Genomic DNA, 14,158 nt, shown 5'->3' with positions numbered 1-14,158 from the left:
AATGGTGATTATATCCTTAACACTTTAGTTCTATTGAGATGAATTTTAATTCTTCATGTGTCTTCTCCATCCAGGAGGTTGACTGCCATGAGTCTCCACCAGCTTCTCATCTGTGCTCCCCTTGCGTAGTCTTCATAAGAAAGAATAGTCCATTCCTCAATGTTGGTAATCCATATCTTTCTCTGTCGTCCTTTACTCCTCTTTCCCTCTATCATCCCTTCCAACAGCTTTTTTTTTTCTATAGAGTCACGTCTCAGAAGGTAACCGAGATACTTTGTTTTCCTTTGCTTAATGATGGTCATGAGTTGTCTTTTATTTCCTTTTGCTAAAGCCAGCACGTCTGCATTTGGCTTTCTGTTTCCAAGATGTTCTCATGATTCTGCTTAAGAGCCACATTTCAAATGTCTTAATGCGGTTCTCGGCATCCTTTGAAATAGCCCATATTTCAGATCCATATGAGGGTTGACCACACACTGTTTATAACTATGCATTGTTTATATCAAATTTAATTTAATGTGGTTTAAATAATTATCTGAAATTATCGGTTACCTTAGTTATATTGCATGACTGACCTTGGTTATACTCTTTTCAAAAGAAACACCGAAGTTGCAACTGGTTATCCAAATTATTTAATATAATTTGGATAACCAGTTGGATGCTTATACCAAATAAAAGGTTATTTGGTATAAGTACCCTTCTAAAAATTTGGTGATTAAACTTTGTTTTGATATAACTAAATGTTCGTAACTTAAATGGGTCTTTTATTCTGTTTTAGCGCTTTATTGCTCGAGCTAAAATTTTTTTTCCACTAGACTAAGTGGTTTAAAACGCCACCGTTTCTGGAATGTCGTAATGTACACTTACGGATTACGATAAATCTGCTATACAAATAATATACGCCTGTAATGCTATTAGCAAATAATTTTAATTCTGTCAAATAGCAACACTTGCATTTATTATTATTTTCTTTATCTTTCTGGCCTTTCGGTGTTGTAAATTGTTACACTAGGTGACTACTTGTATTTGACGACCTTTTCTTTTGCCCTTTAGGCTTCTCCTCACCTTCCAATAGGACTCACATTGCTGTTTTAACTGGAAACTCCCGCAAGCTAAGGCCACCACTGTGACCATGTACCCCTTTATTTCAATCGTACCCCTTTATTAAAAACTTTTGCTTCACCAAGAACCAGTTTCCATAAATTACTGGAACCAGTGAAATGATCTCGCTTGCCTTAGAGTTACAAGAAGCGAGTTTTACTTTTGCAGTGCCCTTATTCTTTTTGAATCACAGTACGAGCTAGATCTTTGAGCTGTAGAACTGGCGCCTCCTCCATGGCCTTGTAATCGATCAGCAATCTAAGACTGCAAAGCCATCTCAGCCGTTTAGAGCTCGTTGATAATTTCTTCTGTTCACATCGATCATAATAAGTTTTTTTTTATTTTTTTTAAGTTTATTGAATAAAGCATACGCAATGCATAGTTTCGCATTAGGTGATTAATGTGTATCTACTCTGTAACATACAGTCAATAAATTTTCGAATTTGTTAGCTGTGTATGTTGAATAACGAGAGGGATCTGGTAAGGCAGTCTCTTCGCCTTCCCCCCCCCTTTAAGCCGCTGCTCTAGCTTTACATACGGTATCAAACATGATAATTTGGAAAATGAATTTCCTGATCACAGCGGAGCGTTTAACTTCTTAAACATAGGCCCTCGCGGTGGTACAGTGGCAGTAATCGCTGCTCTTCCCAGTGTGTGAGAAAAACCTTGGTTTGATTCCAGTCAGAACGGGAGGAGCTTATTTTTTTTTATAAAGTCAGTTGGTCTTAGTAGGGTAGAATATTTTTCATCCTGAAAACAGACAAACCGACCGTCGAATGCACGAAATAGACATCTCATGATCACAGGTGCCTTGGCACTTATTCTAAACACATCACCTAAAATCTAAATCCCAAGTCGATTCGCGTGTTGTTATTAATAAATTTTGCTATCATGCAACCTAAAACATCGCAGCGTAACATCTTATTGCAGCGATTAACTGATTACGAAACGGTCAAGAGTTGGTTGTATTCCTGGGGTAGTATACGTGGTCACTAGTACGCACGCGTTTTAGATTACTACACCACCAGAAAAATCTATGGTCCATTGCTAATTGATAGCTGTTATGAGCTACCATAAGTAATGCAGTTGTAAACTGCATTGTAACCAAACAGGAATGGTGTAATACCGAGGTAGAGAGTCAAACTGATTAACAGAAATACTATTAGAAACTTGTAACTCTGTAGGTCCACATTTATCTGTTTAAAATGGTCGAAAAGATGCGTCCGATTAATATAAGACGCTTGTAGGAATTCATACATGTCGTTAGGCTGGTGTGTTAAGTGCTAATATTGTTTGTAATTGCGTGTTTTTTTCGATCAGTGTGCTGTTTGCTGGACGAATAACCCGAGTTTCTGGGAGATAAAACCACGCAATCCTCTTCCGATGCCGGCTAACTTACGTTGTGAATAAAGCCCATAAAAATGCTAGCTTCTCGACGGGATTTGACTCGGACCGGGATGGGTGGATGGTTATTATAACCACTACGCTACAGCGAAGTATATTATTACTATTAGCAAAACAAGCAAAAATATATGATATAAAGGAGCAAAGATTATGTTCAGCATTAAAACAATGTACAGAACCATCGAGAGTTGTATGGGCCGGCCCTGTGGCAAACAGCCTCACCAGCTAGCCAGCATTTCGCGTCCCATTCATAATGACAAAGTTCGGGAAGCTGACCTTCTGGCCCTTCCCCATCGACGCTCCTGAATGTATGAAAATACTGTTAAATGTAATGTATGCATCCCTTATTAATTGTTTTGTAGATGTCATCTAAAAATGATATTTTTTCAATCCCTCTTAGCATTTTACATATGCTTGTTCCACAGGAAAGAAGTGTGATTTTATTCTAATAAACAAATATTCTTTTTTTTTACTAAATGTAATTTTTTTTAATATATATCTAGCTTTAAAATATCTTTTCTAAACTCCTTTTCAACTTAAAATAGAACGGCTATTCTCAGTGCTTACGTTACTTAGCCTTAAATATTTTAATCGGGTCACCATGCACGCGACTCGGTTTCAGGCATTGTAGTTTTACACATCCGAATTGCCTGTTTGTAAGAATAATTTTTTTTTAATGAAAATTCCAAACACTATATCAGAACCTTTAGTGCCGTGCATAGGTTGGAGGGTGAGAAGATGAAAGAAGATACTTGTTGACATTAGACTTGAACTTCTGTAGATTGTAATTTGCAGGAAATACGTAGAAGGAAGGGTGTTCCAGAAAACGGAAGTTCAATGAATAAATGAAGAAGAATTAAAGTTGGTTCTGCGAGTTTGAAGTTGGACAGTAAAAGGATGTTGACTGGTTTCGGCACGTGTTCGTACTGCTTTGGAAGAGGAGTGGGAATTATAAAGCCAATTCAGAAGAACAGTGCCCATGGAAGTATCTATAGAAAAGGTATGCAGCAGAAACAAAACGTTTGAGACAGTGGAGAGATTGTTAGGGATGAGTCATTCATTAATTAATCCAACTACCCTCTGATAAATGGAATCTAGAAGCCTGAGAGAGGTTTTGGGAACACTGCCCCAGATGTGGGAACATTAGTAGAGGATTTAAGATTTGTACAGGGTGAACAGCTGTTTTGCAGAAAAGTAGCGCAGAGAGCAAAAGAAAACATTTTTTTTTTTTTTTTTTTTTTAGATGCAGAGGAGGCAATGTGCTTGTGCCAAGAGATTAGAAGTCAGGGTAAAACCCCAATAAAGATATATGATCTTGCTTAGAAATCGGAATGTCATTTGAACCAATTTCGACATATCCCACGGCTATATATTTTTTTTATATAAAATTTATTTATTTTCTTGCATAATTCTAATAGAACTAAGCTCAACTTGTCTCGGAAAGCTTGGATCTCGTTTTAAGTTCGCCAAGGTTACAGTATACCAATTGCAAAAATCGACTAATTATGCAGTTCTTCGCTTCCTAACCGTGGTGTTATTACGCTGAAGTAATGCATTATTTACAATACTGTTATATTATAACTCTTAGTACATTTAATATCGTCAACTTCCATCATATTCTGTACTTTCTTGTTTGCTGTAACCGTTATGAAGGACGTACAAGGACGTCTGAAAGACGCGCACTTGGGTTTTAAATGATGAAGCTGTGCTGATACTTGGCAATCTGCCAACACTTGCCTTCAATGTAACGAAACATTATACAGGAGACAAATGCGTTCCATATTTTACGGTATAACCTGAAGCAGTCGCTCCTGGTACTGTTATAGTATGGTTCCAGCACAAGGGTACTGCAGAAAAATATTACACAAGACAACAAAAGCTTTCACTCTGGCAAGCCCTTAGGAGAGTTAACGGTATTTCGAATTGTAATGGCAGGCCGTGATAATGCAGAGGTACTTCTGCACTCTGAAACCGGAAGTTCACCGTTCACATACACGGGAGTCATGAATATTAACAAGCGCTACCTGTGTGCATTGAACATTGCTTCGATTTACTGCTGAACCGTTTAAAAAAAATAACCTGAGCTACGACGTGAGAGTGCGAGGTCCAATAGCCGTACCAGCTGCCTATGCCGAACGCCAGCTTTGCTGCTGTTCAAGAACTAAACTGGTGGCTCATGGGCAGCGGAAGTTCAACTTTTGCACCCTTATGCGCTACAGCGATTGTAAGTAAAAGAATAAGTTAGAAAATAAAAGCGGTATTAACTTTCTGGAGTCTTAATCGCAGAGTTGGATACCTACCTTTATAATACCCTGTAAAAAATAAAAAAAAAGGGCATCAATTGATCGATGGTTCATTCCACTGGTATAAGTAGTTTATATTTATTTATACATTGTAGTAGGTGCTTTACAGCAAGATATCACCTCAAATAGTCGCAGCCTACTGAAGACATTAGTTTTCACCTTCACAAGGAGACAAGCACTGGAATTTTCATAATATTCCAGGCTTTCGTGACTCAAAGGGATACATGTCGAATGATTCCTTCAGCTGAGGCAAGAAAAACAGAATATGTGATTTAACCACAGGTGACACTCGTGTAAGACTATCATCGTCAGTAGGAGGTGACTCTAAGAAGTAGTACCGGCTCTAGGAACGTTGAAGTCCCTAAGCAATTTTCACAGGAAGCACGTCCCCTTCCCCATCGGCGCATGTGTGAAAAGCAGCCGCTACAACGCTCGCTTATCACAGACGCTCCACAATTGAATTTACGTTACTTACCGATCGAAGTGTCCTCTGTAACTGTATGGAGGTTTTGTCACTCATTTGCAATGGTCTGGGTTCGAATCCTATTGTAGATTGAAGGAATTCTTAAAAGCTTCATCAATCGTGAGTGAAGCTAGCGCTGGCAGGAAGGAGTAATGTTTTCCTTGAGTTATTCTCGTTATTTCAATCAGCACAACATGTAAATCGGTCACTGAACATCCACCTTCATACACATAATATCAAATCGTTTGAATCATAATGTCAGAAGTGGCGCTGTGGCCTAATAAATCGATGCGCTAAAAAGAATATGAAGTTCCTGCCAGGTTATTGTTCAATTTCCTTGAACAATAACAACCTATTTGGGCTACCCCTGGAGAGTAGAGGAACAGCAAAAAAAAATAATTTAAATGAGTTATGGCATTTTACTAATCTTCGATGGTGCGCTGTTCGTGCACACGATTATTTGCTGATGAAATGAAATTGTTTACTTTCTAGTGCGTGACGAAGCTGTATGATCTCCTGACCTCTTTAAGTTGATTTCTTTGACGAAAGTGTTTTGCACTGTGGGAAGTCGTTCAGCATATTTCAGCTATTTTCTGTAGAAGTGCTCGGCCTTTGATCACTGAAATATCAAACATCAGGACTATCTCGCAATAAAATGCGGTATTGCGTTAAATTTATAAAGCCTCGAATAATCTACAACGGAACTCAGAGTATTCGATTCAGTCAGGACTTATTGCTTTGATGATCTGTAATCTGCATTTGTGGCCTAAAACAATTTAGGGATCACACACTGTGAAAGCAATATTTGTGTAAATATGATAACATACGCATGTCATGTTGAAGCTAAGTTCAGACCAGGGTACGTCGAAAACGCTCAAAGTATCAAAAGAGTGAACAGTAATTGAGGTTTTATTAGAATATAACACATCAGAATCAAAGTACTGTAAGCTTGTAAAGATAGTTTTGTCTTCTTTGCGGACACCATGTACACGAATAACGACTTTATTATGGTTCCCACTGACTGCCAGACACGTTTTAGACCTGCGGTTAGATGTGCGTTAAGCGCCAAAACAACTAATGCTATGAGGCGTCAATATATTGTGTCTGTAGCTGCATGTGTTCTTCAATCGGTTTGGACGAAAAACTTCTTTTTGGAAGAAGGAAAACCATACAGTTTTCGCCTGAAAACTAGTCACTGACGGAATTCGAACTCAGTCCGTTTCCATTCGGTATTTAGTGGACGGTGCTATATTCACTGTTCTTTCTATGATGCATCGATAAAATCAAGATATCAATGAATGGTTGTGGCATTAGTCACCATTGTATCACCCTTGTGTGCAACATGTGCTGTTTTCAGCTCATTAAGTGTCACTGGACAATATGTATGAGCTGCAATGTCTTACTAGGGCATCCCAGACATGCTCAATGAGATTGAGATCGGAGAGTCTGAGTAGACAGGACAATCCATATAGACGGCACTGTCCTCTTCCAACATATTTTTGGCCAGTTGTGCCCTATGGATCCGTGTTGTCATCCACAAGAACGAAATCGGGGGCCTATAGCATCACCACAAGAAAGGACCATACGTCTCAGGACTTTGTCTTTATGGCTGCTTGTAATCGGGTTTCATTCCTGTTGATGTAGGGATCTAGACGAACGCAGCCTCCAATGAACTGACTGTGTTCCTATCCGTACACAGGGTTGTTTTGGGTTCTTCTTTCATGCCGCGCTAGGAATCGACAAAAGAATCCGAATGCAGTCTGTATCTGACTCATCTGTGAAGAGCGCACGGTGGCATTCCTCATCAGTCTAATGACGATGTTCGAATGCTCACAATCTTCTGATCCTACGATAGTGGTTTTCAGCCTGGGTGCCGCAACAACATCCTTGGGGGTGCCGTGTAATTTGGGTTTAAGTTACTTAAATTTATTATTATTTTTTTTAATTGTATATTTATTTCATTATTAAAAGGTGTACAGCATCCATTGTACCGTATCTTTTTAATTTTGTGGTGATCTATAATTGATCTTTATTTAGTACCTCTATATAAAGAATAAAATTATTATACAGGTATATATTAAAAGGTCGAAAACCACTGTGTTAGGTATTTCTTTTGGCCTAGGGGTGCCGTGAAAAAATTACTGGGACACTAAGGACGCCATGAACCGAGAAAGTTTGGGAACCTCTGCCCTACGATGTCGGGCGCTTAATGAAACACGCTCCGTAGGTCTTCTCATAAAGAAGTTCATGTCTAGGCAGACGATTTCGGATGGTTTTGGTTGGCATTAGCGTTTCTATCGCTGCCGAAAAGCTGAGTTTCTGGGTAGCATTCATGCTTCGATTCCGATGGGGAAGGAAGGAGAGAGAGAGAGAGAGAGATTGCCTTGGTGTTGTTGATCTACGAATCTAAACGCTCTGAATTTTTTGGTATGAATTCGAGAATATACTAATGAAACAGTGCTACACCAAGCCATGCCAACTTAGCGTTATGTGACCACCCCGCCTATAGTCTTCAAGTGTCTGTCCAAGCAGTAGACTTGGGGAAATCGTCTGAGATGACATTATTCACTACGTAATGGATAAGTGTGTTGGCTTTTGAAGTTGTAGTCGGCCAAAGAGATTTGATCAGTGGACATGAGTAACGAGATCAGCAACAATAATGATAGTATAAACATATGCAGTTTATATGATAGTATAAACATAGTATAGACATATGCAGTTTACAAACACCACACAGTGATGCTTCGTAGTCTCAGTTGCTTACTATGAAGGCACTTACTACTTTCAACCTCACTTCCATTTCAACTGACTGCTGATGAAGATGAACGACAAACAAATTATTCGTCATCATGAGAGATTCATTGCTGGCACCAATGCTGAAGATCTTGAAAATATATCAAGAGCGATTTCATTAAACACGCAGCATTGTGTTTTATGGAACCACTCATGAAATCAGGGCCTTTCTTCTTAAAATCAAATAAGGCATGCACAGACAAATTTGCATTATAGTTAAATAGCTGATTACGAAGCGATATCTTCATCTGGCGAGAAAAGGGTTTTCTTTATTTCATTCAGATCTATTAACAAGATAATTTCCATTATCTCACGTTGTAAATCTCACTCACGGTTGCTACCTACTCATCAATAGCGGCTTATATAAATAGGTCTACGATCACTAGTCCGCTTACACACGTATTTCGAACGATTTTTTGGGTCCTATTTAACTATAAGCAGATTTTATTCGCACCGATTTCTGTAAGACGTTCGCGATAACTGATCGCAAGCTACTGATATGTGAGCTAGAGCCATACAGTAGCTGTAGAACTTTCCTATAAAATATCTTTAGTTGCCTTTGTAGTTCAGGTGTAGTTTGTAAATAGAAGCAAATTGAGAGATGTGAAGTGTTTGTTGTTATCCAGGCTACCTTGCAAATCCTTGCTACTTTTCATATATGGGAAATGATAATTCTGAAACAGAGTTGGACCGAGAAAAGGACGAAATAAGTTCCCGGAACACACAAGGAAATTTTTGCAAACTAATAAATGCTAACGCCTATTTACACTCATGAGCCAAAGCATCATGACCACCTACCTAATAATGTATTGGGCCACCTTTCGCCGTGATAACCGCTTGCACCCAGCGTAGCATCGACTCCACAAGACTGCGGAAGGTGTCCTCAGGTATCCTGGACCAGCTTGACAGAAGAACGTCCCAGAGTTCAGCAACGGAGCGAGGAACTGATAACCATCCCTCGCGGGTAGCGAGGGCTGGTTGTCAGCATCAGTGGTTATAATCACAGTCTTCCCAACTGAGGTGAAAAGGACTGGATTCGAATCCTGTCAATGACGGGAGGAGTTTTTATGGTCTTTATTTTACAACGAGGCTGAGTTACTCGGGCAAGGGTTACACTGTTTTTTTTTCTCCTGGAAACTCGAGCTTTTCGTACAGAAAACCGACCGAAGAATAAATAACAAACACAATATACTGGCTCCTCACAGCCTTAATTAGTGCGTGTAAGCACTAATTAAGGCTATGAGGCTATACTGGCGCCTCATAGCCTTAATTAGTGTTTACACGCACTAATCTGACAACAAAATTGTCAAGTTTGCTATTATTTGGAAATAATAGCAAAGGCAAAGAATGACGTTTTAAATAAGACTCACGCCAACACCAAAATTATATATGTGGGAGGGCAACACGTCATCAGCATGTTTGAGCTCCGGTGCAACTTTCTTTACTGACACAGTTTTCTCTTCTCCGTTTTGAAATCCCATGAGCTCGGACCCCTGGTGCAATTTCACCACTTGCAATGCAGGTGATGCAACTGCACCAGGGATCTGAAATCATTGTAGGATAGCCCAGAAAAGGCGATTATTTCGTTAAAAATACGAGAAATATCATCTAGTTACAGAATGACAAATCTTGAAACACCTAACGACCCTTTTCCTATGCTAGGAAAAAAAAGCTGAAATCATTTTCTCTCCAATTGAACGACAAAAAAAAAAGGAAAAAACTGTGTTGGACACTGATAACATCAGTTTCTCCTATAGTCTTGCGAAATACATTGTTGAAATCACATATTATAGGATTCACAGTAGCCATTTCAAAGTGGTAACTCTGTAGCTGCTCACTTTGAAATGTAGCATGGTTTCGTTACTTAAGTTGAAATTGTTCACCGTTTTACACACGTAATATATATGGATATAAAATTATATTTTGCCTCTCTCTGATACACAAAGATCCGTGGTGCAGTTGCGCCACCTGCATTGCATCAGTGTGGGACAGCCCAGAAAATGCAATTATTAAATAGCAGTATATGTTAGTCCAGTGAACAAATCACATTTCACAATTCTTTTCGAAATCTGACTGGTAGGTACAGTCAGTGTCTGTGCCAAACGCAAACAGGTTCCCCAAGAATTTCCTACCACGATAAATGAATATGAATTATGTATAATAAAAGTAAACCAACAAGAGAGATAAAAAAAGTAAACCAACAAGAGAGATAAAAAAAGTATTGTTTCTTAACAGAGTATTTATTTTTAAAAATACAATATTATCCTTTTCGACAAAACTGAGTAAACGTACATAACTTAGCTGAATTTTAAACGAATAGCATAATTAATGGTAATTAAACCGTTGCCATTCACAATTTGCATAAATTTTGAAATGATTAACCTTTTTCACCTCAATTAACGCCCTCAGCTAATGTCGCCTGAGGAAACGCTTAGGTGTAAGTCTGACATAAATAACATTAATTCTAACATTCTATATATATTTACTTAATTTAGTCTCAGTCTACAATTATAAATTAATAAAACTTTATTAATTTAGAGACAATGAAATGTGAAAAAAATATATAAAAATGTATTACATGATACATTTTAGTCTCTCCACTTGGATAACCCTCATCACGGTAATTAATTTATCTTCATCTTTATCAATAAACTTTTGTCGTGTCTCACGCGAAGTGGTGATTAACAAACTGTGACGTCATCTATGTACGTTAAAACGCCTCGTACATGTTTTCGAACATAGATCGTGATAACCACGATTGCTGTTTTTCTAACAAGCAATTCAAGCTAATTTAGACTCACTCTGAACTATATGGTATTGAAATGAATAGGAAACACATTAAGGAGTAGATGTTATTTCAACTTTGACTGTAATATCTGTTCTCTTTCAACATCCGAATATGTAAGCGATCTTAAGCAATGACACGCCGTTATTGCCGTGACACTGCATCTAACGATTGCAACTTATTCCGAGACTCACTTGCTTGTTCTTTACACCAGGAACTAACAACTGGGTCATTAAGAAGAGATTGTACATGTTTTTCCTTAGCAACAGAAGTGTTGCATAAATAACGTTTGCACTATGCCTAAACAAATTTCTAAAATGTAATATATATATCCATGATGGAGACACGTAATCAGTGGATTTGTTTCTGCCAATTATGAAAAATTACCAAACAAACAATCTCGTCGGGCATGCCGGTCATTGTATAATGCATTGCTGTTGAATATAGGAGAAAAATGTCCACGGAAATATGGGTGTATATTTTCAAACACACGAATGAAAAAACAATACAAACCGGGTGCTGCGTGAAACCATATGCAGACTTCAAGAGGCTGTTACATGTAATTTTAAAACTAGGTTATTTCCAGCGCTGTAATATAAACTAATAATAAATAAATAATATATTTTAAAATAATATGATATAGAAAGATATAATCAAGTAGCCAATTCTCAAGCTTATAGAAAAAAGATAAAAAAGTGAAATATTTATTTTTAATTTCATATGTGAATCCAATAAAGTGTGATGTCCTGTAGATTATGTACAAATTGTAGTTTGCAGAAAGATTAATATTCCAACAGTTTGAATCTGTCAGTCTGTGGTCCCAATTTCCCCCCTCCCCCCACCCCGTTGTATAGTATAATATCAGATGTTATTAAAAAGTGAATAAATGAAACCAGGTCCGGTATGAAAGTTCAGAAGACCAGATATTAGAATTTAAGTTTGGTTCATCTGGTTCTCCTTAACAATACTGAGAAGGTCCCTGAGATAGGATTTCAAACATGGACGTTGGTTATCAGTTTGCAAATATTTTAACTTTTATTTTTAATATTCGATATTTTCATTTTTTATTAGATTGCAATACTTATAGCCTCTGGAGTTTTCGTTTATATTATTCAAAACTTTTAACATTTAATAAAAGAAACGTAAATGTTGTACAGCTGTTTGATACGCAGAATGAAGTGCGTATTTACCTTTAGATAAAAGTTTTATTCATTGAGCAAAGGATCTTTAGTAGGGTAAATTCGTTCTTCTCTACGCCAAGCGTTGAGAAGAGTTTATTGTGCTACGTGTGTATTACATTACAAATGTGTTTGTGTGCCCCAGTAATATATCTGCTTGAAAACTTGCCAGATGAACCTCTGAACTCTGATGCTTGCCAGTTAACAGCAATGAGGTCATTTAGATCATCCAGCGAAAGAGTAAAACACGCAGGGAATGAGTTCGAAGTCAAATAACGTTACAAACATCGTTTTAACGAACTAAACTAGGCAGCATGTCTCCACGTTTCTGTTGATTATTCAGTTTTATTTATGCTTTCTTTTTATCATTTATTGAAATATACAGTTGGATCACGCAGAAAGAAGTTAAGGAAAAAACTTTTTAAAATATTTTTAAGAATGTCCATGAATATTGACCATATCTTGATGTCTATTTTGGGTGGCAGGAAATCTTTATTTTTATACAGCTAAAATTTACAACAAGCCACATCTGTTGTCATTTCACTTCAACAGAGGATCGACCCCATGGAAGCTTGGAAGCGGTAAAGAAATCGATATATCCATAATACCAATCACCAGCTTGCATAGTTATACATTTGACCTAACAAATCATAGGTCTAGATTAGCACCAGTTCTAGCCATGCGGCGTTACCATTCAAAAGCAGTATTCAGAATCGGGCTATTTTATCTGTCTAAATTTATGGATATTTTTAATTGCATTTCCAGTACACCTATAAATTCATTCACAAATTCCCGTAAACCAAATATTCAGTTTCCGGGAGAAAAAAAAAAAAACAAAAAATATGCTACTCTCGCCTGAGACTGATGAATTCAGCCACGTTGTGAAAAAGGTCCATGAAAATTCCCCCCATCATCGACGGGACTCGAACTCGAGTCTTTTCCACCCGGTGTGGGGAGGACGACGATCCTACCAACTGTACTACCCATGAGGGCCTGAGGACCTTGGTGCAGCTGCGCCACCATTGTACAATGAAACTTCGATTTAACGGTCTGATTCTGCGTACTCTTTTATCGGTCTTGACGAAAACAATGTTAATATTAAGGTCTTTTTATGGTTCAAAAACACAATTCGAAATTTCGCCGTGTGTTGTCATTCTAACGCTCCCATCATGCTGGAGCACTATTGGATCATGGCAGGAATAGAACTCTACGGTTTAATCCTACCCTCAGGTTTCTAAAGGAATCATTAAGGTGTGATTGTTTTACTGCAAGTGTGAAAATGGGTGCTTAAAATTATCAGAAACGGTCCGATATTTTCGTGGTTCTATTTTACATACTTGCAATGAGATTTTATCAAAGAACTCAACCGTGGTTTTTCCTTTAGAAACCACAGGGGCAGGGTTAAACAACAGGTCTAATCTTGCCATGCTGGAGATGTCAACTGGCGATGGTTGGATGTAGGGATGACAAAAAAATAAAAGTAAAAATAAAATCGATATATAGATCAAATGATAATCGAAAACTACATATCGATATTAGCGATGTATCGCAGCCAATATGTCTATTTACCATTTCGATATATCGAAAATTTATTTATGATATTTAAGTTCTTGACTTCTGAGTGTGAGCACTCTGACTGATACAAAAACATTGATCGTAAATTTTTAACTCTTGGTCTGAGCATGTAGGGCGGCCATAAGACATTGAGTGTCGGGTTCCTTGATTGGTACCGAGGAGGATGAAGTGTACGACGTTGAAATCTGCAGACGGTATGAGGGTTGGAAGCCAGGCTGTACTCCTTCAAAAAGATTTGAAGGGGCATTATGGATAGTCGAAAAAATGAAGTTTCTGTGCTATCAAATGTAAGTTTCTACGTTTTTAGGAAATAAAAACCCGAAAATAACTTAGTCTGGAAGATACAGTGCTGAAGGGAACATTATTCGGTGTAAACAGGTATCCAAAAAGCGCATTCTGTCTTATTTATGATCTATAGTCCTGTTATGCAAGTCACTGGTGAGACATCATTCGAAATATTGTGCTCAGGTCTGGATGGCGTGTGAAAAGAAAGACATTAAGCTTTTTAAAAGAGGCCATTTGTCTGATGAGAATAGCAAAGGGAGATCCAGATGAGGAG

Source organism: Mastigoproctus giganteus, chromosome 12 (genome assembly GCF_048544385.1).
Source record: "Mastigoproctus giganteus isolate SK-2022 chromosome 12, ASM4854438v1, whole genome shotgun sequence".
NCBI classification, from domain to species: Eukaryota; Metazoa; Arthropoda; class Arachnida; order Uropygi; family Thelyphonidae; genus Mastigoproctus; species Mastigoproctus giganteus.
This window is presented reverse-complemented; position numbering follows the sequence as displayed.